Below are 27,809 nucleotides of genomic sequence, written 5' to 3' on the forward strand. Positions count from 1 at the left end.
TAGAGTTTAACAAATAACTATAAAACTCCTCGTCAGTCAGGGCCGATGCCTGATATGTCATCCAGTGACCACTAGGGGCACTAGAATGCACTGTGGTCTCTTTAAACGGGTGCTGTACGCTATTACGATGCTAATTACCCCGACAACTAATTTCGAAATAAAATAATAATAAAATAATTCCGAATACTATGATTCGACATAAATTAAATCTAGACTTACTATTACAAAGACACAGAAGATCTCCGACCTGGCTGTCATTAAATCCGAATACAGAAAATCCCATCAGTTTACAATGACGTAAGGTAATACAGCAACATTAGTATTTAAAGCGGCAATAGCAGGTCACAGCGCCTAACCCTATCCCTTACATGACATTGCAGAGTAGGTCCTGGCATTGCCGCTTTAAATCCGGAAATGCCTATGTGGCTGTATTAAGTGACGTCAATGTGAAATGCCGTGATTTTCTGTTTTCGGATTTAATGACAGTCAGGTCGAAGAGCTTCTGTGTCTTTGTAATAGTAAGTCTATATTTTATTTATGTTCGGAATTATTTTGCCAATATATTAGTTGTCGGGGTAATCAGCATTGTAATGGCGACTACCACTGCTTTAAACACTGTGAGAAATTGAAAAGGAGTCACTGCACCATTTTCTCAGGTTGAAACAGTGGCGATATGCCACAAAGATGGCAGCAGTCTGTTTGGGATATACATTAGATTGTTGAAATACAATATAAATTGTTGAAATACATTAAAGATAAGTTACAATTTAGGACAGTAAAATAAATGCTAAAATGACGACCCCGAAGCCAGCCAAATGTCCATCTTTTGAAGTGGCCTAGTGGTTAGCACTTCTGCCTGACAGCACTGGGGTCATGAGTTCGATTCCCGACCATGGCCTTATCTGTGTGAAGTTTGTATGTTCTCCCTGTGTTTGTGTGGGTTTCCTCCGGGTGCTCCGGTTTCCTCCCACACTCCAAAAACATACTGGTAGGTTAATTGGCTGCTATCAAATTGACCCTAGTCTCTGTCTGTGTGTGTGTGTGTGTGTGTGTGTGTGTGTGTGTGTGTTAGGGAATTTAGACTGTAAGCTCCAATGGGCCAGGACTGATGTGAATGAGTTCTCTGTACAGCGCTGCGGAATCAGTGGCGCTATATAAATAAATGGTGATAATGATGATGAACTGATGACGATGATGATGATGATGACTTTTCTATTTGATTAACAACTTTGCAACTCTAGCACGTTACCTTATTGGTTTTCCAGGTTTATTATATTATGTACATTTGTTTTGAGACTTAATTTTCAATTATGATTACACTTAGGTGAAGTGCATGTTAAATTGAATAGAAAAGTTTTCAGCACATGATTCTGTGTAGAAATGAATTAATTTCCTGATGTTCAATATACAGAACATTTCACAATACAGAGGAAGTTTTATTTTTCGTGAATGAATTTACAAATATGTTCTTAAAAGTTCAAACAGAAAAGGTAATCTGAAAAGACATTTGAAGGGTATAATAAGTCATTTATAATGCATGTGCTCTCTTTGGTATTATTATTTTTTTTAATAAATAAGGTTTTTAAAATACACTTCAAAAGACAGTTTTGAGCAAAGAATACATGTTAAAAAAAAAATTGGAACTGAATTTAAAAAGATTTACAACATAATGTTTGCAAACTTATTCACCGGTCACAAATTAACAAAATTTGTAATGTAAATTTTGTCAAAGTGTTTTGCTTATCTGCAAATGTGCGTATAAGTACAAAATATAGTCTGCTTTTCTATGGGAAATCTATAGCTATTCACACCAGTTTGATTAGCATTTAGTCAAAATTTTTATGTGTTGCCATCTTTTGGAACTGTCTACAGCAAACATAGGCTACCCCCATTTGATATATTTTCGGGTCTAGGTTTTCAATCTCTGGATTAAAAGGATAAGAAGCAAAATGCTACTTTGACTATTGCATGATTGAAATGACAATGCACACATGTTATTTCCTGTATTTTCCAGGGTCAGATTGTACCAATAAAAAACAAAACAAAACTAAAAAAACACCCACTTTTATGAGGGAGCTGAGAAAAAGTTTTAATATTGAAGTTTATGGGCGAGCAGCAGCAAACAAATATCTCAGTAAATGTTCAGCACAAAAGACTCAACAACCAGTTTAAGAAAATCCTTAACAGCAGAAGAGTTAGATAATGATAGATTCGCTATTTTAGTCATAAACAGAGATTTGTAATACCCCACAGTATCTCCCACTTAATTTCCTACCTTTTCTTTTCCTCTTCCCCTTCATTCCCCTTATCCTTATCTTTCCCTCTCTCCCCCGTGTCTCTCTGTCTGTCTACCCCACCCCTTAGATTGTACGCTCCTCTGAGCAGGATCATCTCTCCTCCTGTCCTCACCACTCTTAACTCGGCTCTCCAGCTACCTAGCCCTCATCCTCGAGGACCCTCTTCCCCCCCGTCCCCTCTCGCTCCTTCCTCTCCCCTCTGGGGGTTTCCCTGTCACCCAGGCCCTCCCTCTCGGGCTCAGCCGTATGCAGGACCTTCCCCTCACCCCTCTAGCTGTGCTTTGAGCTCACAGAGTTACTGTGCTTATTGTTTACTGTACTATGCTGTCTCCCCTTGTATTGTAACTTTGTTTGTCCCTGTACGGCGCTACGGACACCTAGTGGCACCCTATAAATAAAAATTAATAATAATAATAATAATAATAATACATTTAACGGATTAGCATTTGTACAGCAAATATATACACAGGTGAGATCTCTCTATTGTACATTTAACCCTGGATGAGGACCTGTCATCCTTGATACATTGAATATGGATAACATATGATTGTGACAGAGTTTTATCTGCTATAATATAAAATGGATAATGCTTAGAAAATGGATATCCAGATCTTTTATAATAACAAAAGGTTATGCAGCCTGCCTCTCCACTCCTGCTGCTCAGAGGGGAGACTGTATATTCATCATCATCATCGTTTATTTATATAGCGCCAGCAGATTCCGAAGCGCTTTACAATTGGGAACAAACAGTAATAAAACAATACTGAGTAATACATACAGAGAGGTAAGTTGTAGCCATAGAATGCCGGAGAGCGGACAACGGATTCTGCAGCTGACGGGCCTTGTTGAGCCGCCTCAGCTACCAGACTCTGTAGCAGCTGCTACTCATGTACATGTGTGTATGTATATATATATATATATATATAACCCAGCAGAGGTGCAAGTTCCAGATGGCTGCAAATGTATTTGATAACTGGAGGCAGAATTTTATTTTTTACGCTATAAACAAATCAAAACACGTATTGCAGATGGTTTGCCACATGTTTATAGGTTCCCGCTTTAGCACAATTTTTTTGCACTAAAACCTTACCAGCCAGTCAGCAATTAGTCTTTACATGATTTGTACAAGTTAGATAAATAAAACTAATGCCTGGTTTCTATTCTCTTAGTGCAGATATATATACCTTTTAGACAGCGCTGGAAGTGTGGCGGTATGTGCCAGTATGATACACCAGGAGTTCTACCGCCCACCTCTTTGAAGATGCTGACATGTCTACAGTGCAGAAAAAAAGAGGGTTATTCTACCGCACCAACTAGAGGATTAGATCCCAGTATTAATATATATATATATATATATATATATATATATATATATATATATTATGATAATGATAAGTAAATAGTCATATTGCTCTGGGGTGCTACCTAGAAACATTATTGTATCATATTAAACAGCAAAAAACAGAAGTTTCTTTTTAGGTGCACTCAATCCTCTGAAATTAACCTTTGATTTGAACAAGTATAAGTATCTGCTTTAAAACATAACTTTTATTGGTATAAGTTTTTAAAAGCGAAATATAGGGTAAAATTGTGCTCATAAATAAAAATTGTAATTAAAATGATCTGGATGCACATAAATATTATACCTATATGGGTTTATAATATTGACCATATGGTATGGAGGTTGAATTTTGGCAAACCTGCATATATAATCGAGGAGTAGTTGTATGGATGCCCTACAGCACCATAGAGCTATTATAGCGAATCTATGGTATCTACTGAATTAAACTTGAAATGGTCTGATAACCATTACACTCCTGGATGATACTGGCATGCTGCAAAAGTTTCACACCACTTACATATAGTTAAGAGTTCTATAGTCACTCACACTATTGATATCTTATATATCCAGCCTAAATCTCGGCACCCTGCTATCCTGGATACAATGATTTTATGGGGTGTGAATTGCTACCTGCCTAGTAGTCCCCTTCTAACTCTGGGTATATAGGGGTATAAACTGCATTTGCCAATTCCTCCTTATATTCAAGTTATATCATGTGCATCCAGCTGTAACGCCGACGTGCGTTTCGCTGTCTTTCTTAATCAAGGCAAATGGGGTTGTAGGGCATCCATACAACTACTCCTCGATTATATATGCAGGTTTGCCAAAATTCAACCTCCATACCATATGGTCAATATTATAAACCCATATTGGTATAATATTTATGTGCATCCAGATCATTTTAATTACAATTTTTATTTATGAGCACAATTTTACCCTATATTTCGCTTTTAAAAACTTATACCAATAAAAGTTATGTTTTAAAGCAGATACTTATACTTGTTCAAATCAAAGGTTAATTTCAGAGGATTGAGTGCACCTAAAAAGAAACTTCTGTTTTTTGCTGTTTAATATGTCTACAGTGCAGGTCAGCATAAGATTACATACACTGCTGCCTCAGCGGCAGGTAAAGGACTGCACCCCTTGTGGTGAGGGAGAGTATAGCGAGATGCATAAGGTAGGGACAGTATGCACACTAGTCATAGGCAGCCTGCAGCCATTCAGTACATACAGAGGACACAGGCCAGTTTATTGCAGTTGGCAGCACTGTGCAGATGCATGCCACCCGACCAGGGGCGGACCAAGAATTTTTTCTAGGGGGGGGGGGGGGTTTGCCCCATCCCCTTTTTTCCCAATAGAAGGATGTGGCTTCCAGTGGCAGCTCACTATACTGATGTTTGCGGCGGCTAATAGGTAAGCAGATAATGCAACTCTGCTACACTGATCGTATTAAAGTACAAGCAGAGCGACCGGATAGGATTCTCTGCCTGTCTGTCAGCCACCGGGAACATCAGTATAGTAAGTTACCACTGCTACTAGTGGGGGCGATTGCCCCGATCGTCCCCCCATGGATCCGCCACTGCTCTCGACCCCTCCACTACCCCTCCCCTCTCCTTCCATTGGCCGGGAATGCAGACTCAGGTGTCGGCAGGAGCTGCTGTATAAGAGCCCCAACACTGCACCTGACATGAGAGGACTGGGTCTATTAAGCAGGTAAACAACAAACTAGACCAGACCTTTAAAAAAGCCCATTTTTTTAGTATTCCTGAATGCCCACTGTGCTCAGCAAAATGTGGGTTACTTCCACTAAAGTGCTGGGTGTAAGAAATACAAACTTTAATATGAAAAGTGCAACTCATCCTGGAGGTACACAATGTGCCCATTGTTCTAAATCAGCTAAGATTTACCCAGTGCAGTGGTATGTCACAAAGCCACAGTTATTCCTGCAAATAAATTCACAATATCACTTAAACCAAGCAGGTTTATATTTCTTTAATACTGACCAGCTCGTCAATTTAGAATTAATTAAACTTTAGTTAAAGATAAACATAAAACAGATTCTGATCTAATACAAATCAGGTGGTCAGAAGACTGACATCCTGGTCAGTGTCCGTATCAGGACAGATCTTGTTGTTTGACGTTATATTTTCCCTGCAGACAAATGCTAGCTGTTGCTTCTGACATTTAAAACAGGTTCACTGCCAGTCACACAGGTTTGAAGACATGAAAGACATCTTAAGAGATGGACAGCGTCAGTATTAACTTTACTTTCTGAAACTTTTAATCCCACAGCTGTAATAAGGATGTGATCTGAGATATTTGCGGCTTTCTCCAGCACCTTACTCTACCTCCAAAGAATTCCAATGTTTTGTGTAAGTTGCTTTTTTTTTTTAATTTTTATGCTTTTGTAATAGTTTTGCAAATGTCACCATTAAAAAATGTAATAAAATATAATTAAGTTGCCATCAGATCCAGCTTATCAAGTATCCACAATCATAATGGGAGCAGGAACAGGTATAGATAGCAGAGGAGGGCTGGCAAATTTTAGCCTGGTTGGCAAGGCTCGACTCAGCAGCCCTCTAAGGAACATTTTATAGAGAAAAAAAATGCAGGTGGCTCAGTGGTCCAGCCCAAGGTAGCCCAGTATGGGACCAGATGCCCACCAGCTCACCCTGCCCCTGATAGATAGAGAGGGCAAGTAAGAGAGCGAGCAATGCAGGTGGTGAGGCACAAAGAATAGGAAGTAAAGATGGAAGAAGAGGGTTAACAATGATGAAGGTAGGGGTACATTTGGAGAGTGGGTAAGTAAGGGAGAAGGGACACATCAAAGACATAAGGGAGAGGTGAAGAAACACAGTGGAGGCCAGTAATGGATCCAGGGGCAATCGCCCTTCCCGCCCCATTTATTCTTGACCCTGTCGGCTGAGAGGCAGACAGAGATCCTGCCCGGCTGCTTTGATTGTCTTTAAAACATACTTCCCAACATTTCCTCGTTGGCTTCAGGGAGATCCCGGGGGAGGTGGGCATGTGGGGAACGGGGCTTGATGAATTGCATCATTTTGACACCAGCTAATGAATCTCTAGAGACTGAAATGTCTTTTACATTTCTGTCTCCATTACTGAAGTCATGTTGTTTTACCTGTTAGTCTTTGATTAAATCTTGGTCTCCATGAAAATGGCCACCTCCATAGGCATCAATACATGGACATAGGACACAATTTCTGAACAGTGTCATCATGCCACAGATGGCGAAGCCAACCACGTCTTGTACTTTCTCAGCATCAGGGAGAATGCCAGAGTCTTCAGGGAGTGCGGGAGATCACCCCTATTTCAGGGAGTCTCCCTGACATTCAGGGAGAGTTGGGAAGTATGATTTAAAACACAATCAGAGCGGCTGGCAGCATCCTCTGCCTGGCCTCGCTGACAGGGCTATGTATATATTGTGTGGCTGCAGGCTGCCGCACAGAGACAAAGGGTGCAAGGCCCTGCCTCCCTAAGAAAAAAATGTAAGTACACAAAGATAGGAGAGAGATGTTGGAACACGGTGACCGCGAGGGAGACATAGTTGGACACAGAAGCGGTATGGGGCACAGGAAGGTTATCCAGTCATCACTTAATATGTTTCATATTATATTAAATAGTGTTAAATGCATCTAAAATTAATTTCATACTATCAAAATCCCTAAATCTTCAGGGTGCCTAAGTGGCCCCCAGCGTTCACTTCAAGCTTCCATACCAGCACTTCTAAATTTCCACTTCGGCCACTGCTTTGAGTAATAATAATAAATAAGCAGCACTGCTCAATTAAAATGAGCTCTTAATATAATTAATGATGTCTGCAGTTCTACTTTTTGAATCACAGGCATTTCAGAGCAGTTACACTTCCTACTAGCTGAAAAATATGTTGAGATGAGAGAAGAAAAATATATTGCAAGTGATGTACCGCTTGTGGCCAGCAGGTGGCTATACAGAGTCCACCCATTACTCAATTGCCTATGTATTGCATACAGTGGATGGTGTTTGTAAGTCACTGTCACAGTACAAGTAGAAACATTTTAATAAAATGTGCAGTCTTTTTAAACACTAGACCAATAAACTTCCTTTTTTCTGTTTACACATTCTTAAACATTGCTGGTCTAAATTAGAGATGGGCGGGTCCGGTTCTCCGAGAACCGAACCCACCCGAACTTTGGGTATCCGAGTACCGAGCTGAGCAGCTCGGTACTCTCCCGCCCATTCCGAATCCAAATCGAGGCCGAACGTCATTGTGACGTCGTCGGATCTCGGAGCTCGGTTCTCGCGATACTTCAACTTTATAAATACACGCCTCCACAGCAATCCATCGCCATTTGACAGAGGGAGAGAGCAGGGTGTAGTCATAGGCTAATTAGAGCAGGGACAGAGAATACAATATTGTTCTTGCAATTGCTCTAACCAAAATCGCTAGTGCAGAGAGGAGGATAGAGGTTTATTATTTTTTCTTCATATTTGGCACTCCCCAGCGCTTTTGGGGTGTCCCCCATAATTGTGCATAAATATTTCTGGCTGTCAAAAGTCATATCTGTCAGCAGTATCTACTAAATAATTTTTAGCACTCCTCAGTGCTTTTGGGGTGTCCTCCCTAATTGTGCATTAATATTTCTGGCTGTCAAAAGTCATATCTGTCAGCAGTATCTACTAAATAATTTTTAGCACTCCTCAGTGCTTTTGGGGGTGTCCTCCCTAATTGTGCATTAATATTTCTGGCTGTCAAAAGTCATATCTGTCAGCAGTATCTACTAAATAATTTTTAGCACTCCTCAGTGCTTTTGGGGTGTCCTCCCTAATTGTGCATTAATATTTCTGGCTGTCAAAAGTCATATCTGTCAGCAGTATCTACTAAATAATTTTTAGCACTCCTCAGTGCTTTTGGGGTGTCCTCCCTAATTGTGCATTAATATTTCTGGCTGTCAAAAGTCATATCTGTCAGCAGTATCTACTAAATAATTTTTAGCACTCCTCAGTGCTTTTGGGGTGTCCTCCCTAATTGTGCATTAATATTTCTGGCTGTCAAAAGTCATAACTGTCAGCAGTATCTACTAAATAATTTTTAGCACTCCTCAGTGCTTTTGGGGTGTTCTCCCTAATTGTGCATTAATATTTCTGGCTGTCAAAAGTCATAACTGTCAGCAGTATCTACTAAATAATTTTTAGCACTCCTCAGTGCTTTTGGGGTGTCCTCCCTAATTGTGCATTAATATTTCTGGCTGTCAAAAGTCATATCTGTCAGCAGTATCTACTAAATAATTTTTAGCACTCCCCAGTGGTTTGCGCTCAGAATGGATTCAAAGCAGTCCACATATGATCTGAATGAGCAACCAGGTTCTGTCACCAGTCCTGATGTTAGTGTTCCCAGTATGTCATCTGGCCAAGGCGATGTCAAACAACAGAGTGTTTTCAAATTAGTGCAAAAAACAAAAACCAAAAAAAAATTTACTGTATTGAAGCGAAAAATAAGTGTAACTGAGCAAAAGTTAAGTGACGATAAAAAAAAAATTGCAAGCATGCCATTCTACACACGCAGTGGCAAAGAGAGAATGAGGCCTTCACCTTTGGCTATTAGTGGCAGATCCCAAAAAGTTACCCAGCCTACAATTGGTGCACAACTACTGTTACGCGTCAAAGCCGAGCTGCAAGATAACAGTGAGGCATTACAGGAGAATATTTGCTCTGATTCACAAATGGCAACAATCCCTGTGGAGAGTCCATCCAACAGTGGGATGTCTAATCGTGAGCATTCTGCTGATGTGTGCCTTAATAGCCCGAGTGTAGCCGGTGATACCCAAATTGAGGATGCCACTTTGGAATTAGAAGAGGATGAGGGGGAGATTTGTGTAGGCGACGAGGGCGCTAATGATGATGTTGATGATTATGATGCAGACAGATACCAAATTGCCTTTCTCAATTTCTATTTATATTCTAGATTATATAACGGCTGAATAGTTTTCTATTTTACTCCTAGTGGAGAGAGGATCTGATGCAGACAGATACCAAACTGCCTTTGTCCATTTCAATTTATATTGTACAGTATATAACGGCTGAATTTATTAGTATTTTATACAAGTGGAGGGGGGCCTAGAGAGACAGAAACCAAACTGTCTTTCTCCATGTCAATTAATATTGTACAGTCTATAACGGCTGGATTTTTTTGTATTTTATACAAGTGGAGGGGGGCCTAGAGAGACAGAAACCAAACTGTCTTTCTCCATGTCAATTAATATTGTACAGTCTATAATGGCTGAATTTTTTAGTATTTTATACAAGTGGAGGGGGGCCTAGAGAGACAGAAACCAAACTGGCTTTCTCCATGTCAATTAATATTGTACAGTCTATAATGGCTGAATTTTTTGGTATTTTATACAAGTGGAGGGGGGCCTTGAGAGACAGAAACCAAACTGGCTTTTTCCATTTCTTTACATATTTAACTATAAGTGTAGGGTGTAATATACATTCAAAGACGATGGCTGCATTGCCAAAATGCATAGATGGAGAGGAAGACAATCTGTTTTGTGTGTAGAATAGGCCTACCAACGAAGAATTAAACAGTTTTTTTGGATGATTTATTACCTCAACAATTAGATTACTTGTCTCTAAAACAGTTGGAGCACTAAATTGGGTTAATTTAGGCCCAAAAACATGGATTTTCCCAAAAAATAGCAAAACAAAACCAAACAAAACCAAAACCAAAACCAAAACACGCAATGGCGGTTTTGCAAAACCAAAACCAAAACCAAAACACGACGGTAATCCAGATCCAAAACCGAATCCAAAACCAAAACACGGGGGTCAGTGACCATCTCTAGTCTAAATGCTTCCATAATTCACACATTACCAGCAAATTTTGTGCTGAATGGATAGTTCCTTGCCAAATGTATGCTTTTTACTCATATTTTTTGGCTTACACCAAGGAGGTGCAAGTTGTATGCTTGGTATGCAGAACAGTTACTTCCATATTTAGCGTTGAAATGGGTCTAAACAAATTGCAACTTTAGATATGAGTGCATGTGCTTGTGTCTCTGTATATTCGTGGTGAAGTAAGTTTGCAAAACTAGCAGGGGCGCACGCAGGGGGGGGGGGGGGTTCTGGTTCCCCTCTGCGAAGAACAGTGTTCCTACATAGCGGCACTGTACTATACAGCAGCCGCGGCGCTGTCAAAAAAGCGTCCGCGGTGGTGCAGTATTGTAGTACAATACAGCACCGCTGCGGACGCTGTTCAGTGCAGTGCCGCCGAAATGGAGCTGCTGCGCATGGGGGGAAAGGGGCCCTGACTAGGTGCACCTCGAGGAATATCTGTGGGCTAAAATAAGGTGCACTCTGTTAAAAATATATACTGAGTAATATACAATATATACAATCAGGTTCATATATACAGAACATACATCTGCCCTTATACCTGTTGTATGACATTGAAATAGAGAGGGCAGGGTATTGCCGAGTGTTCCTATTGTCAGATCACATCTAAAAGAAAAACCTTCCAACTATATTTCATCTCCTTTAAGCTATTATCACAAAATCTACACTTTTCAGTAAGGATATATTATAATGATCTAACTACATTTCTTAAAGCTTAAGGTGGTATTTAAAGAGATAACCATAAAAGACATTTGGGTTATTTAAATTCTATTTTTGGACATGATAGTAGGAATTTGATGGACATAAATAATCTGGTAAAATAAAGTCTCGAGGGCTGAATCTTATCTTCTGGTACAGACATCCAATCTAATATTCTGCCATAAATCCTTAAAAAAAAATGACATGTCATTTTTTTTTTTTAAATGCTATTACTGGAAAAAGGTGTAAAGCTTTCTGTAAAGAATTCTGAAATGAAAACAATAACTGATAACGTTATACCTACACGTAACTCAACGTAACGATAAGTATGAATATAAGCAGTGGTCAAAGAGGATATTTAGAAGTGTCGGTATGGAAAATGTAATGGGAATGTAAGTGGATGGAATGTTATATGATGGAATGTGATATGATGGAATGTGATATGATTACAATGAAGGCTGTAGAAGAAAGGGCGGTGTTGTATACTACCATGTACATCCCCACTTCCACCTCTAAAAATAAGGCAAATTAGTTTTTTTTTATACTACAATTCTAGTAAATAACTTAAATAATCAAGTATAATAAATTAGTGGTGTGAATACTTGATTGAAAAATTGTGAGAGATTATCATTGGTGACTAGTGATGTCAGAGAGTGACAAATATAACTATACCAGAAAGTGGCGATGATAACATATTCTCAGCTGTTCATGCATTGGGCCGGATGCTAAGTTGGAGTACAACCATTTGCGCAACATAAATTAAATTTGGACCGTGCGTGCCCTAAGATTGTGAATTCGCCTCTGAAGCTGATAGGTTCTTTCTTCATTGACCGTACATATATTATAGGATTTTGTGGGCGTATATCACACTTTTTATCTACCTTCATTCCTATGTGAGAATGACTATTATATCTACTGTATCATATCAATGTGAATGTGTTTTCCGCTATCAAACCAAATGTTCCAAAAAAAATAATTCTTGTGCTTATGACTTAATTGTGTGTATATGAATGTGGTGCGAATGTGGAGGCACATACGTCTGTCGTACCTGGCATATATACTACAGGTGCAGAGCTACACACATCTTGAGATGACTCCAGTTCAGCATATGGATGAAGATACAATATTTTCAATCGTCTTTTTTGAGCGCAAATTACTCTCAACTTGCATTCAACTCAGCATCTGGCCCACTGTGTCTGAACAATACCTACAGCTTCTCTGGCCCACTGTGTCTGAACAATACCTACAGCTTCTCTGCTTCCTTTCTATCTTTCTCTTCTACGTTCCTTTAGCACAAGACTACACTGCCCACAATAGGCTAAATGGTGCTTATCACAAGTATAATTACCGATCCCGATCCTAGGCCCACATAAGCAGCATCTTACTGACTGAACCCCATCATAAGACATACCTCTTTTATATGGGCGCATAAGACATTGGTGACTTTTAATATCCTTGGGCCTGATTCATAAAGGATCTTAACTTAAGAAACTTCTTATTTAAGTCTCCTGGACAAAACCATGTTACAATGCAAGGGGTGCAAATTAGTATTCTGTTTTGCACACAAGTTAAATACTGACTGTATTTTCATGTAGCACACAAATATCAACTTTAAATGTCAGTGTACAAATAAGCTATTGAGTATTTGTGTGCTACATGAAAAAACAGTCAGTATTTAACTTATGTGCAAAACAGAATACTAATTTGCACCCCTTGCATTGTAACATGGTTTTGTCCAGGAAACTGAAATAAGAAGTTTCTTCAGTTAAGATCCTTAATGAATCAGGCCCCTTATCTTTTACAGTATGGAGTGCACTAAACCACGTACAATTACATGTACATTATCTATGAATTTTAATTACCTTCTATGTTACATAACACTGGTTAACTGTATTGTTTCAATTGCAAATATAACAGTAGCACAATAATATTTATTACAATAGATATAATAAACATAAAGTAAGTATAGAAGTATCCATATGTATAGCTCCATAGCCATGATATAAATGGTACACCTTTGCAATCAGTATAATAAAAAAAGATTGAGCAGACTAACTATAACGTGCCCATATGTTAGACAAACAATAGTATGGTATATATTATAATGTAGGCTGCAGTCCTAAAACCCAGCTTTGTTACTCAGTGCTTCATCAGTAAACATATAGGCAGCGGCATTCCTGACATAAGGTAAAGTGAGCACCCCACGTACAGCTACTGCCTGAGCTGTGCCTAAAAACAGCAGTTGGAGGACGTATTACGAGAGCAGCGAAATGCGCCGGTGATGATTTTATTAATTTATTTATTTTGTCCCTATAAGGAGTGGACAGATGGCATGTAAACAGGAGGCAAATGGGCCAGGAACTTCCCTGGATATATACTATATACATTATTCAATGTCAGGAATTAAACAAGGACAACCCTCTCTTAACAGAATATGTCACACTGGTCCTCCTGTGTAGGATTGATGGCATAGATTAAACTCCCAACATACTTACAAATGGATAATGACAGAAGCCAAGGAAAGGACGACTTAATCCATCTGTCAGAGACAGCCCACTGAAGAAGACACGTTTGGCATTTGGTATCCATTGCAGCAGCACAAGTTGTATCATTCACTTAAAATAACTAACTGTTACCATAACCCTGATTTTGTCCTGACTTAACTGCTCAGGCCAACCTACCAGACCAGTAACACAGAATCAAGAAGTACATCGGACACACCAGCAAAACCCTATGAGCTCACAATCACTCTTCCCAGTGGTCCAAAGAAACACAAGTTAAACACCAGTCGACAAGCCCAGAAACTAGCGAGTGATGGGCTGCTCTTGTGGCGCCATCGCCTGAACCACAACCCTAATGTTATCTCATGAGAAAGATGTATTATTAATTAATATATAATATATTGCAATAGATGATCTACATTTACATTTGGAGAAATGTAGATTGTATATAGATATTTACCATATATGAATTTGTTATTTATCTTTCTTCTGAGAGCAATTAGGCTTTGCTCTCGCAACAGGAATCAAGAACAACCAGAACCTACAGAGTTTCCATGCTCCATAGCTTGATTTTAGCTTAAATCCGTGTTTTTGATGCACATACTAAGCCTAGCAGGGAGGTTACCATAAAGATCTATAATAGGACAGTAATATTGTTCTTCAGCAAATGGTTCGGGTTGGGTACGATCTGTTGACACTGAGCCAGTCAACAGTCAGACTGTCGATACCGTAATGTCATCGGTCAAACTGTTGACAGGTTCAGTGTGTCTACAGTGTGTCTACATGTGTCTACATGGTTAAAATATTGTGCAATGTTTTTTTTTTTTATTTATGTACTGAGGATTTTTTGTTTGTTTGTGTGTTTTGTTTTTTTACTGTATTTTTACGTGTATTTGTGCCGGGGGATCTGATGTCTGAATTTGTAGCTAGTCCGGCGGCTCTCAGGAGTATTGTCGTTTGAATGTCGACATTGTGTCTGTCGACTTTACAAATGGTCAACAGTCACAATGTAGACACACTGTAGACACAATGAACCTGTCAACAGTCTGACTATCAACATTATGGTGTCCACAGCCTCATTGTCAACAGGCTCAGTGTCGACAGATTGACTACAATCCAATGGTTCCTTGTTAACTGGCTCACAATCTGTAAGCCAATACTTGGACACTGACTCACACAGCCAGCATACTTTTGTTAATGCCAAGAAAAGAAAAGAAAGGAAAAGAGTGGGAAAATAAACAATGGTACATTTGTGTAGCATGTGACTATTTCTTTATGTTTCGAGTTTCCTGTAGTTGGGGTTTAAGTGTCATCTACTGTATTGTTCACTGAAAACACTGGACACATACACAACAATCCCCATTATGCTACACCCAACGCTATTCTCAAAAAGGAATATAAAACACAAGGGAGCCACGTAAGGTGATAACATCACCAATTGATACATATAAAATGGATGCGTTCATATTCTGTGATTGACTACAGGGAAAAGAACTTGGATATGTGGAAAGGAAAAATCAGCGACAAAGTCGTCATGCAGTACTCTCTACAACAACTGACCACAACAACACCTGGAGAACCAACCTCTCGCAGATAAGATAATGATCACAATAAAGAGGAAAAAAAGGAGAAGGAGTGATAGCCACTAAACCACAAAACGCGTTGATAATAGTGTGGATGGAAATATTTGATTGTATCAGATTTTAATTACATGACGTTTCAGCTGCATCTGGATGATCTACCACAGCTCATAGCTCAAGGGATCATCCTACACAGCATATAATTATATACATCTACAGTAACTCAGACCTCTGTCTGTATTCACCATTAGCTGAAGGCAGGGCCATTTTAACAACATTGTGGGCACCCGAGCAAAGCAGTGCACTGGAGCCCCTACCAACACAACCACTCACAGGATTAACAATGTAAATTATCGATAAAATTACATTTATATTTATTGTTACCTGCTAAAAAAGTCAGTGTTTAAACATAAAAAAAACCATGCTGTACTACAGAGACTAATCCACATAAACGTTTTTCCCTGTTTGCCCCCCTTCATCCTGGTTCTGGTCTCCCCCTGTATCCAACACTTTGCCCTCCATCATGCTCCTGTTTGCCCCCCTTCATCCTGGTTCCGGTCTCCCCCTGTATCCAACACTGTGCCCTCCATCATGCTCCTGTTTGTTCCTCATCATCCTGCTTCTGGTCTCCCCCTGTCCCCGACACTGTGCCCTCCATCATGCCCTGTTTGTCCCTCATCATCCTGGTTCCGGTCTCCCCCTGTATCCAACACTGTGCCCTCCATCATGCTCCTGTTTGTTCCTCATCATCCTGCTTCTGGTCTCCCCCTGTATCCGACACTTTGCCCTCCATCATGCTCCTGTTTGTCCCTCATCATCCTGCTTCTGGTCTCCCCCTGTATCCGACACTTTGCCCTCCATCATGCTCCTGTTTGTCCCTCATCATCCTGCTTCTGGTCTCCCCCTGTATCCAACACTTTGCCCTCCATCATGCTCCTGTTTGTCCCTCATCATCCTGGTTCCGGTCTCCCCCTGTATCCAACACTGTGCCCTCCATCATGCTCCTGTTTGTTCCTCATCATCCTGGTTCCGGTCTCCCCCTGTATCCAACACTGTGCCCTCCATCATGCTCCTGTTTGTTCCTCATCATCCTGCTTCTGGTCTCCCCCTGTATCCAACACTTTGCCCTCCATCATGCTCCTGTTTGTCCCTCATCATCCTGGTTCCGGTCTCCCCCTGTATCCAACACTGTGCCCTCCATCATGCTCCTGTTTGTTCCTCATCATCCTGCTTCTGGTCTCCCCCTGTATCCAACACTTTGCCCTCCATCATGCTCCTGTTTGTCCCTCATCATCCTGCTTCTGGTCTCCCCCTGTATCCGACACTTTGCCCTCCATCATGCTCCTGTTTGTCCCTCATCATCCTGCTTCTGGTCTCCCCCTGTATCCAACACTTTGCCCTCCATCATGCTCCTGTTTGTCCCTCATCATCCTGGTTCTGGTCCCCCCCTGTATCCAACACTTTGCCCTCCATCATGCTCCTGTTTGTTCCTTATCATCCTGCTTCCGGTCTCCCCCTGTATCCGACACTTTGCCCTCCATCATGCTCCTGTTTGCCCCCCTTCATCCTGGTTCTGGTCTCCCCCTGTATCCGACACTTTGCCCTCCATCATGCTCCTGTTTGTCCCTCATCATCCTGCTTCTGGTCTCCCCCTGTATCCAACACTTTGCCCTCCATCATGCTCCTGTTTGTCCCTCATCATCCTGGTTCTGGTCCCCCCCTGTATCCAACACTTTGCCCTCCATCATGCTCCTGTTTGCCCCCCTTCATCCTGCTTCTGGTCTCCCCCTGTATCCGACACTTTGCCCTCCATCATGCTCCTGTTTGTCCCTTATCATCCTGCTTCTGGTCTCCCCCTGTATCCAACACTTTGCCCTCCATCATGCTCCTGTTTGTCCCTCATCATCCTGCTTCCGGTCTCCCCCTGTATCCGACACTTTGCCCTCCATCATGCTCCTGTTTGTCCCTCATCATCCTGCTTCTGGTCTCCCCCTGTATCCGACACTTTGCCCTCCATCATGCTCCTGTTTGTCCCTCATCATCCTGGTTCTGGTCCCCCCCTGTATCCAACACTTTGCCCTCCATCATGCTCCTGTTTGTTCCTTATCATCCTGCTTCCGGTCTCCCCCTGTATCCGACACTTTGCCCTCCATCATGCTCCTGTTTGCCCCCCTTCATCCTGGTTCTGGTCTCCCCCTGTATCCGACACTTTGCCCTCCATCATGCTCCTGTTTGTCCCTCATCATCCTGCTTCTGGTCTCCCCCTGTATCCAACACTTTGCCCTCCATCATGCTCCTGTTTGTCCCTCATCATCCTGGTTCTGGTCCCCCCCTGTATCCAACACTTTGCCCTCCATCATGCTCCTGTTTGCCCCCCTTCATCCTGCTTCTGGTCTCCCCCTGTATCCGACACTTTGCCCTCCATCATGCTCCTGTTTGTCCCTTATCATCCTGCTTCTGGTCTCCCCCTGTATCCAACACTTTGCCCTCCATCATGCTCCTGTTTGTCCCTCATCATCCTGCTTCCGGTCTCCCCCTGTATCCGACACTTTGCCCTCCATCATGCTCCTGTTTGTCCCTCATCATCCTGCTTCTGGTCTCCCCCTGTATCCGACACTTTGCCCTCCATCATGCTCCTGTTTGTCCCTCATCATCCTGGTTCTGGTCTCCCCCTGTATCCAACACTTTGCCCTCCATCATGCTCCTGTTTGTCCCTCATCATCCTGCTTCTGGTCTCCCCCTGTATCCGACACTTTGCCCTCCATCATGCTCCTGTTTGTCCCTCATCATCCTGGTTCTGGTCTCCCCCTGTATCCGACACTTTGCCCTCCATCATGCTCCTGTTTGTCCCTCATCATCCTGCTTCTGGTATCCCCCTGTATCCGACACTTTGCCCTCCATCATGCTCCTGTTTGTCCCTTATCATCCTGCTTCTGGTCTCCCCCTGTATCCGACACTTTGCCCTCCATCATGCTCCTGTTTGTCCCTCATCATCCTGCTTCTGGTCTCCCCCTGTATCCGACACTTTGCCCTCCATCATGCTCCTGTTTGTCCCTTATCATCCTGCTTCTGGTCTCCCCCTGTATCCGACACTTTGCCCTCCATCATGCCCTGTTTGTCCCTCATCATCCTGGTTCTGGTCTCCCCCTGTATCCGACACTTTGCCCTCCATCATGCCCTGTTTGTCCCTCATCATCCTGGTTCCGGTCTCCCCCTGTATCCAACACTTTGCCCTCCATCATGCTCCTGTTTGTCCCTTATCATCCTGCTTCTGGTCTCCCCCTGTATCCGACACTTTGCCCTCCATCATGCTCCTGTTTGCCCCCCTTCATCCTGGTTCTGGTCTCCCCCTGTATCCAACACTTTGCCCTCCATCATGCTCCTGTTTGCCCCCCTTCATCCTGGTTCTGGTCTCCCCCTGTATCCGACACTTTGCCCTCCATCATGCTCCTGTTTGTCCCTCATCATCCTGCTTCTGGTCTCCCCCTGTATCCGACACTTTGCCCTCCATCATGCTCCTGTTTGTCCCTCATCATTCTGCTTCTGGTCTCCCCCTGTATCCAACACTTTGCCCTCCATCATGCTCCTGTTTGTCCCTTATCATCCTGCTTCTGGTCTCCCCCTGTATCCGACACTTTGCCCTCCATCATGCCCTGTTTGTCCCTCATCATCCTGGTTCTGGTCTCCCCCTGTATCCAACACTTTGCCCTCCATCATGCTCCTGTTTGTCCCTTATCATCCTGCTTCTGGTCTCCCCCTGTATCCGACACTTTGCCCTCCATCATGCTCCTGTTTGTCCCTCATCATCCTGCTTCTGGTCTCCCCCTGTATCCGACACTTTGCCCTCCATCATGCTCCTGTTTGTCCCTCATCATCCTGGTTCTGGTCTCCCCCTGTATCCAACACTTTGCCCTCCATCATGCTCCTGTTTGTCCCTCATCATTCTGCTTCTGGTCTCCCCCTGTATCCAACACTTTGCCCTCCATCATGCTCCTGTTTGTCCCTTATCATCCTGCTTCTGGTCTCCCCCTGTATCCGACACTTTGCCCTCCATCATGCCCTGTTTGTCCCTCATCATCCTGGTTCTGGTCTCCCCCTGTATCCAACACTTTGCCCTCCATCATGCTCCTGTTTGTCCCTTATCATCCTGCTTCTGGTCTCCCCCTGTATCCGACACTTTGCCCTCCATCATGCTCCTGTTTGTCCCTCATCATCCTGCTTCTGGTCTCCCCCTGTATCTGACACTGTGCCCTCCATTATGCTCCTGTTTGTCCCCCTTCACCATTCTTGTGGTCTCCCCCTGTCCCTGTATTAGATACTGTGCCCTCCAATATTCTCCTATTTATCCCCCTTCACTTCCCTCCTCTCGGTGCGCCCCTCACTGAAAATTCCGGGTGTGGTGACGTTACTCCCAACATTCAGTGCGAGCGCAGCAGGGAGGAGGGGAAGAGGGAGGGAGCCGAATTGCTGCCCCGTGACCCCAAAAAAGTAAGGTTTTTTTTCTTTTCTTAATGGCTTCAGAGCCCTGGCTATGGGGTCCCTATGCACGTGGGGCCCCCGGGCAAATGGGAAAGACAGCCCTGGCTGAAGGTGAGCACATTTCATGCTTTTTTATGCAGCACTTTTGCACTTATAACTATTACACAATCAATTTTTTTTCTTTCTGCAACTGAAGTACTAAAAATAGAGGGGCATGACTAATGTCTGCGTTTTTCCTCTTTCTATGGGTACATTACAAGTCATGAGTATTTGGCGATAACATATAGTTTATTTCCAAGACGGTATTAAAGAAGACAGGACCCATTTATCTTCTTAGTTTGGGAAGACATCTCATTTAAATGCTACTTGATGCATTATTTAAATGTTAGCTTCATCTCGGGGCATTTGCAGCAGGACAAGTGCCAAAGAGCGAGTTTAAGAAGTGCTTCCAATGCAGAGAATCAAGTTAAGAACAAAATGCAACAATTATGTAAACTAACTGAGATAATATTAGCATGCACACCAGACAATAATCAGGTCCATTATATCAACTAAGTGGCATATTACCAACTTCGATACAGAAGTAACACAGGGCTCTTCAATAATGACTTTTGCCATTTATATAAATGATGCTGCATAATGCATAATGTGATGAGGATCGTAGAAAACGATTTAATAAGCAAATTGGCTTAATATGTAACAATATTCATTGTTACCATTAAGCAAACAGGGGGGCCAGGGAATTTCCCAGAAGCATACTTCTGTTTTTGTCAGTTATAAGCTCTACTAAGATACGGTACCTTATTCTTCTATAAAGCCAAGGCAGGAGTTACTGTGATGACTAATGGATTTGTAAAGGACACAATACGCCCTGTTTCTAAAGAGGGTTAGTTATACTTTTAAGACTTTCAACTTTAGCTACTATATACATTGCTTTATGCTGTTTTGTCCAAACGTAAACTTATTTCTCTGCATATTCACATTTATTACATTGGTTTGGAGCTGGGAAATAGTTTTTCTAGCTAAAATTCACAGACCTAAAACAGCTTACTGACACCTACTGGCCAAATTATGATGAATAAGTTAGAACTGTTGTTACCTTTTAGCACCTTTTGAAAGTGGTATCAGATTTTTTGGGAGACATTTGTCACTACTCAAATTTAGGTCAACTTCTTTCACGCAAATGTTTGTTTTTGTCCCACCATTTTTTTTTATCCAATACTAATTTTTTCCCATTCAGCCCTTTGTACCCTTTAACCAAGTATTACTGCTTTAGCGTCTCTTTAAATATTGTTTGCCTTTCTAAAATAACTTAATTACACTCAACTTATACGTTTAGAATCTCCAAAACCCTTCACACAGGGCCGACACTCCCATTTGGCGAACAAAGCAGGCTGGCAAAGGCACCATACCCACTGCTCCTCCACGTCTGTGATGGGCTGAGAGTGATCTATTCATATTACATCCCACACATCTGTATCCCTTATCAAATAAATCTCAACAACCTGACAGCAACTGTTCTATATTCCACACTAAAACCCAGCTATAAAACACCACAATCACCTTCATCCATCTATCCATATAGCCACCTGCCTAGGGCAACACTTCTCAAGGGCGGCATAAAAATCATCTTACTTATATTTTCATTTTCTCTACTTGGTCTTTGCCAGCCACCTATTTTTCCAAGTGAAAATAATGTATGAGAGAAAGGGGTTGTACAGAGGGACATGAGAATGTCGGGATCCCAATGACTAACCTAGGGTGTATGAATATGCCCCTGGCTATGTTGCTGTGTAGAAATAGAGCTTGATAACTGTGATTTATGTGATCCAAGCCCATGGACTATAGAAAATAACTGTGATTAATGGGGGTGTATAAAAATATGACCTTTTTATGGTATGCTGAAAGATTGCTAAGGATTTACAGATGTTTGTTCATTGTAGCATCTTATACATTATAAACTGTGGTCACGTTAGCTCTAACATGTTCTAGAACAGTTGCACAGCCAACTACAGTACTTATTTTTTTGCTAAAGGGTTTTGCATAAGCAGCGAATGTCCACTGCCTCAACAGCAATATTCTTCTTGACTGCTAGATGTTAATGGCAAAGACTTGTTCCCTGTAAAAAGCACAGAGTGTTGGTCTTCCTATCACTTTTAATTGAATATTTCACATAATCATAACTCATTTATAGACGGACACTTAAAGATGTTTATTAATGGAAGGATGCACTCCCTGCTGTAAATTAGATAGATATTAGAAATCAGCAAGGACCTCTATGATCCTATAAAAGCACAAGGCTATAGCATAACTGCTTTTATAAAGGTCACAGAAATCTGGGGTGACCTGTAATCTTCATATTAATTTACAGTAAGGGTGCGTTATGCATTGCACACATTTTCCTGATGAGCTCATGATTATAAGCGATGACATAAAAACTAATGGTTTATACAGGTATTACTCATAGGAGTGTATAGAAGCGACAATTAGCGCGCTCAAAAAAGTCAATTGCTTAAAGGCAAATTATTAAACATCATAAGGCTGTAAGAGATTAAATATGTTACTTACTGTATGCTCTTTGTCTTGCTTGACATCCTCAGTGTAGAAATATGAAGCTTTGAACATGTAGTTTATTATTCTACAAAGAGGTTCATATTAACCTGTAGAAATAAAAAAAATAATATTAAAAAAAAAATTAAATATATATTATTAGACACTCATTAGATGCCATATTGTTTTTACCTTACTCTAGAATTGTTCTTTATCTTATTTGCTTTACCTTATTGCATACTTTACTCAACTGCCCACTGTTCCTGAACTTCAGCCAGGATCTGGGAGGTTAGCCTACTATCCTGGGAGTCTGGGAGAAATTTGCTAGTCTTCTAGACGGATCGGAAGAGTAGGCAGGTATGACTTATTATATTTTTGTAGTAAACTTTGTTATATTGATTTTCTTAACTTTTATTAAGTCATGTGGTTCTGTAAATTTGAAGTCTTACGAACTGGGGAAGTGATGCTTTCCCACATTAGTCTACAAAATAAAATATTATTGCTTAGTGGATTCGGACCACAACCCTCAGATGCACCGTTAATCCAGTCCTGGTGATATAATAATAATTTTCCTTTACTGCCAGTATTAGAAACGATCACCAAGTAGAACACATTGATTTGCTGTATGTTTTCTATTGAAACCTAAACAAAGTCTTTGATAATCCTCTTTCATCGTAGATTGAAGAGGACTGATTTATTAATCCCTGCAGATAACTTCGTCCTGACACCAGTTACATTTAAGTTAATGTCTTACATTTTCTATGATTTGCTTTGGCCAACAGTATATTTATCCATACACAGTGGGGGAATTTAATTAGCTGCGAGGTCCTGCCGCACATCTCTTTGATGTTTGGCTGTGCACACTGCTGGCTAATACGTTATGGAAATCTCTGCTCGTTTTCCTCACATCTCTATGTGACATGAAGGAATATGAGCGGATATTTTAGTAAAAACTGTGACACGATGTGTCTCCGCGGACTGTTTCGGAAAAACATTGCGTCAACTTGCGCCAAACTGAATTCCCCCCAGTGAGTGGGATCATTTGAACTGGAAGCTTGTGGTGGAGTGGCCTTCTAAATGTTACTAGTAATTTAAAAAAGTCTGCTCAGACCATTGGAGACAAACCTATGTTTTCAATTTTAGATGGCATTATCCTTTAAAGAGGACCTTGTAACCCTTGTGAATGTATGGAAGGCATACAATATTTATTTTTTACCTTTAATATCATCTTAACATACCTCCCAACTGTACCAATTTTGGCGCGGCATCCCAATTTGGCAATGCGAGCAGGTCCGGCGGCTAAACAGCTGTATAAGCCATTTTGGAATATTTTGGGGTCTTTGGAAGGAAGAAAGAAGATGTATACATGGAATTTTGAATATCATATGGGGACCTTTGGACTAAAGATAAGACGATTGTTTACATGGACTTTTGGATATAATATGGAGTCCGTTTGACTGAAGAAAAGAAGATGTTTGACATAGACATTTGGAATATAATTTATTTTGGACTTTACTTTTTGTGAACTACTCCTGAACCTGGAATGTTATTTTTTTTTGGACAGCTACAGGACCTTTGAAAATAATTTGGCTTTGTTTTAGTATGGTTACAGGCCTTATTGGATTGAAATCTAAGAAGGGTCTTATACAGATCTACATCTTAGGTATTTAGGCTGTTGGTATTATTGTCAGTGTTTACAATGTTATGTATTTCCTACTTGTCAGTATTTTAAGTGTCTGCATTTTAGTGTTCGTATTCCTTGTGTCAGCATTATTTTGCAAAGGAAACTTCATACCCAACCTGAGAAGGTTGCCTCAATTAAAGGCTGGTAATAGGATAAAGGGGAGAGACTGACTAAAAGTTCTAAATAGTGAGAAAGTTTACTCATGAAAGTGAGTCAATGCGAATCACATCATTCTAGCCCACCCCCACTGCAAAATGACGCAAAACGGTGGGAGGCTGATGATGCAAGCCTGAAAAATTTAGGCAAGGATGGCCTTACATTGCTTCCTTCCTTATCCGTGCCTATTCCAAGAAAACAGAGGCCCTTTGAGGAGTCCCACGATATCAGGACGTCAGCAAAGCAGATAAGTGGTACCACATACAGACAAATGCACTACATTTACCAGAGACCATGAAATCTATTACATTTAAGTCTTAGCCAGATGACCTATCACCCACTTAGTTGCAGACTCAACCAAATGCCCAGCGATGTTTTGCAAAATAAAACATTTAAACAAAGTTACAAGTAGCACCTATAACTAGTGACGCAAGAACACTCATGTTAATGTACAGAGCAAATTTGTTGCAAAACTGACTCTTTATCATTGCAGTTAAATTGATTACAAAGGGCTCAAGATCTTTAAGTGTAATAGAGTGTTGAGAGACTATAGCTTTTACATAGGAGATTAAGTATTTTTAAAAGATTACTGACCCTATCCTTAATTTTTTTAGAGTAATTTATAAATCTGCATAGAAAATTAGATACATAGAAATTGCTTGTTTTTACAATAATTTATTTTTAAATATAACAGTATTGGACAGTGTATATATAACACACTGGTTTTGTGAGACTATCTTTACTTCCAACTCAATTATTTCACTGGATTCTCTTAATAAAGATCATTCCTTTTAAAGTGTTCAGTTATTTGGGGTCTTGTCTTGGGTGAAGACTCATTTCTCTCTGCATTGGGGTTGCAACTAACCCCTACCCAACAAGACCCATTTAAATTACCACCTCTGATTATAGAATGACTATTTCAGCTGTTGCATGGATGGGTGGATGTATAAGCTGGAGAAGAAGGAAGAAAATGTTTTTTTCTGCTATACAATTATATGCTTATTTAGCAATCAAACATGTTAATTGCGTAACAGGCTTTGCCATTTCTGAGCAGATTTATGGCATTGTTTTGTGTTTTGTAAACGAGATATCATCTAACTTTGTAATGCTTCACATAAAAGAAAACTGTTAGTGATAATGAAAGAGAATCTATCAAGCTCACAAATTCTATTGCGCAAAATAACAATAAAATTACTTCTGTTGTAAACAATTCTTTGTGCATTGGGATTCAAATTTAAAGTTTGCTGTTTGGAGAGGGTAGCAGAGGTGTAATACTCAATCACTGGTCCCCAAAGTGGACGTGAAAGCGATCGGCCACTGCTCTGTTCATTTAAAGAGTCGCTATGGTCAGCGCATACTCCAAGAAGTCCTGGTTGAAGGGGCACATTTTTGGCATCAGTTTGACAAGGACTTCACATCACTGCAGTGTACTACTAGATGACCCTGTTCCACTATCTGCTTGCCTCTTTTCCCCTCCTCACATACAAGAGGTGTACAATTATTTCTTAAACTACTCTGTTGCTGTGAACATTACAATTATCTGAATGTCTACAAGCTTTTATATCCCCACCCTCAAAAAATAAGAATACACTGACATCCAAGAGTGATGAAGATTAATTAATAACAAAAAGGTATACTGCCAAATGCTTTCACTCTTTTGGTGTCTAAACATTTCTGTTAGTGGATACAACATTTTCGCACATTTGTTTGTTTTCATTTTTACATTTGTTTTATATTACTGTAGGTTTTTAGTGATCAGTTTGCCTACAGTGCACTAAAATGGTGACATAATTGCAATTGTTTACATATTATTTCTGCAATTCCCTTTATTTTTCAGCTTTGACCTGTTAGTGTCTTAAAATATGTTTGCCATTTATTGATAGTATTATATCTCCTGACATTTGGAGAACTTGACTTCTTGTCAAACCTTAGTTTGCTATGTAACGCCACTGCATGGATTCACTTATTGACAAGGAATTCTATTTGAGATAACGCGGCCGCTTATTGGAAAATCTGTGTACTTCTGTGTAACAAGGGTAAGGAATCCCTTAACAGATGAGAAAAGCTTTACTCACAACCTACAGAACAGTGCTGCAAGTGAATTTAAATGACAGCAAAAGTACAGTATCTTACTGTCTAAACAGATTTGTTCTGAAGAGTAAGGCTTAGAAAATAGGTTTTTTAAATCTTCTGAGTAACTGCTATATACTTATTAAAATGTGTCAATAGGGATGGTTTTCTATTGCCGCTTCTCTCAGCATACCTCCTAACATTCTAGTACAAGGCATCAGGACAGGGGGCGCCCACCCCGAGAGGGCTGTCTAGCGCTGTAAAGTACTTCCCCGCAAACACTGAAACACCAAGTGCGCTGCACCAGTTCCCCGCTGCTCTGAATGGAAGATACCTCCCAATGTTCCCACCTATGGGACAAACATGTCCCTGGCGTGACACAGCCCAAAGATCAGGACTGTCCTGGCAAATTCGGGGCAGTATGGAGGTATGTTGGAGTGACAATCAGCTGCCAGGAGCGGTAAGAGTAGACTAACTGCTTCGATATGTACATGCGTGACCGGGTTCACATATGTGCAGTGGAACTGAAAGCTTTGACTTCGGCTTTCAGTTCCACTTGTTTTACAAATAATAAAACATAATATTTAATATATAAACATATTTGAAAACAATATTTTCTAATTATTCACAGTTGAAAAATTTTATATTTTAGTAATAAAGCCTTTTTTCTTTGAATATCTCCTATAGAAGAAAGACTGCGACAGTACATGTAACGCTGTGACCCTTATTAAATAGGATTCTTTATGTTGTGGAAGACTATCGCCGGAGAAAGAGTTACCCCAGGTGATAGTAGTGCTGCTTCTGGTGTTAACCCCTCAACAGGTAGGTAGAAGCTCCATCTCTGACAGAGACACCCATTTCTGCAGGAGATAGGGATTTTCTCTACCTAAGAAATAGAGGCCTAAGAATGGATGATTGTTCTGCAGACTGGGAACTGTTGGTCACATTTACACGCTGACCTTCTTTAGGAAATAAATGGTCAATTTACAAAGGTCCAAACTTCTGCCCACTTCAGTATGAAGTGGGCAGAATTCAAAGCCTCCATGACGCGATTCTTGGGGATTTACGCAATTTGCCGAGCTCCGCACCCACACGCCCACCTCCCCCGGGATCTCCAAGAGGCCAACATTCTAAAGTTGGCTAGTATGTACAATTGTCGTTTTTGACACATCATCCTATAGGCCTCTTTGATGGCCATGCGATATAGCAGGTGAGATTGGCCAATATCTCAGTGTGTGTGCGTCCTAAACAAATGCAATGCTGATAGTGATCCTATAGAAATCAATAGGATCATTATTGGTGATGGCTCGGGTTTTGGTTCGAGCTGCATTTGCAGTATTTGTGGCCAGCTTCATGCATGAATGGGTGTTCCTTTGATGAATAAGATAACAAATGTTGCTCAGTTTCATATACATGATCTAATCTGACCCTTTAGGATGATTCAATTAAGCGTGAGGTCCGGTTGGAGCCTTGCGTGATGTGTTTCTGCATACATGTCCAGGTATTACAGTACATTAAACCCGGCTTACTTTTGCTTGCACATAAAGGAGCTCTAGCAAT

General features: G+C 41.0%; 1 protein-coding gene across 2 annotated transcripts in view; it reads right to left on the bottom strand.

The window, feature by feature from the left end:
* B3GALT1 (beta-1,3-galactosyltransferase 1) overlaps positions 1-27,809 on the bottom strand; it is a 230,150-nt gene that overhangs the window by 63,751 nt on the left and 138,590 nt on the right. For both annotated transcript variants that reach the window (XM_075180716.1, XM_075180718.1), the window contains exon 3: positions 22,358-22,449. The gene's annotated coding sequence lies outside the window, so the exon portion shown is untranslated. The remainder of the gene's footprint in view (positions 1-22,357; positions 22,450-27,809) is intronic.

Source organism: Mixophyes fleayi, chromosome 7 (assembly GCF_038048845.1).
Source record: "Mixophyes fleayi isolate aMixFle1 chromosome 7, aMixFle1.hap1, whole genome shotgun sequence".
Taxonomy (NCBI): domain Eukaryota; kingdom Metazoa; phylum Chordata; class Amphibia; order Anura; family Limnodynastidae; genus Mixophyes; species Mixophyes fleayi.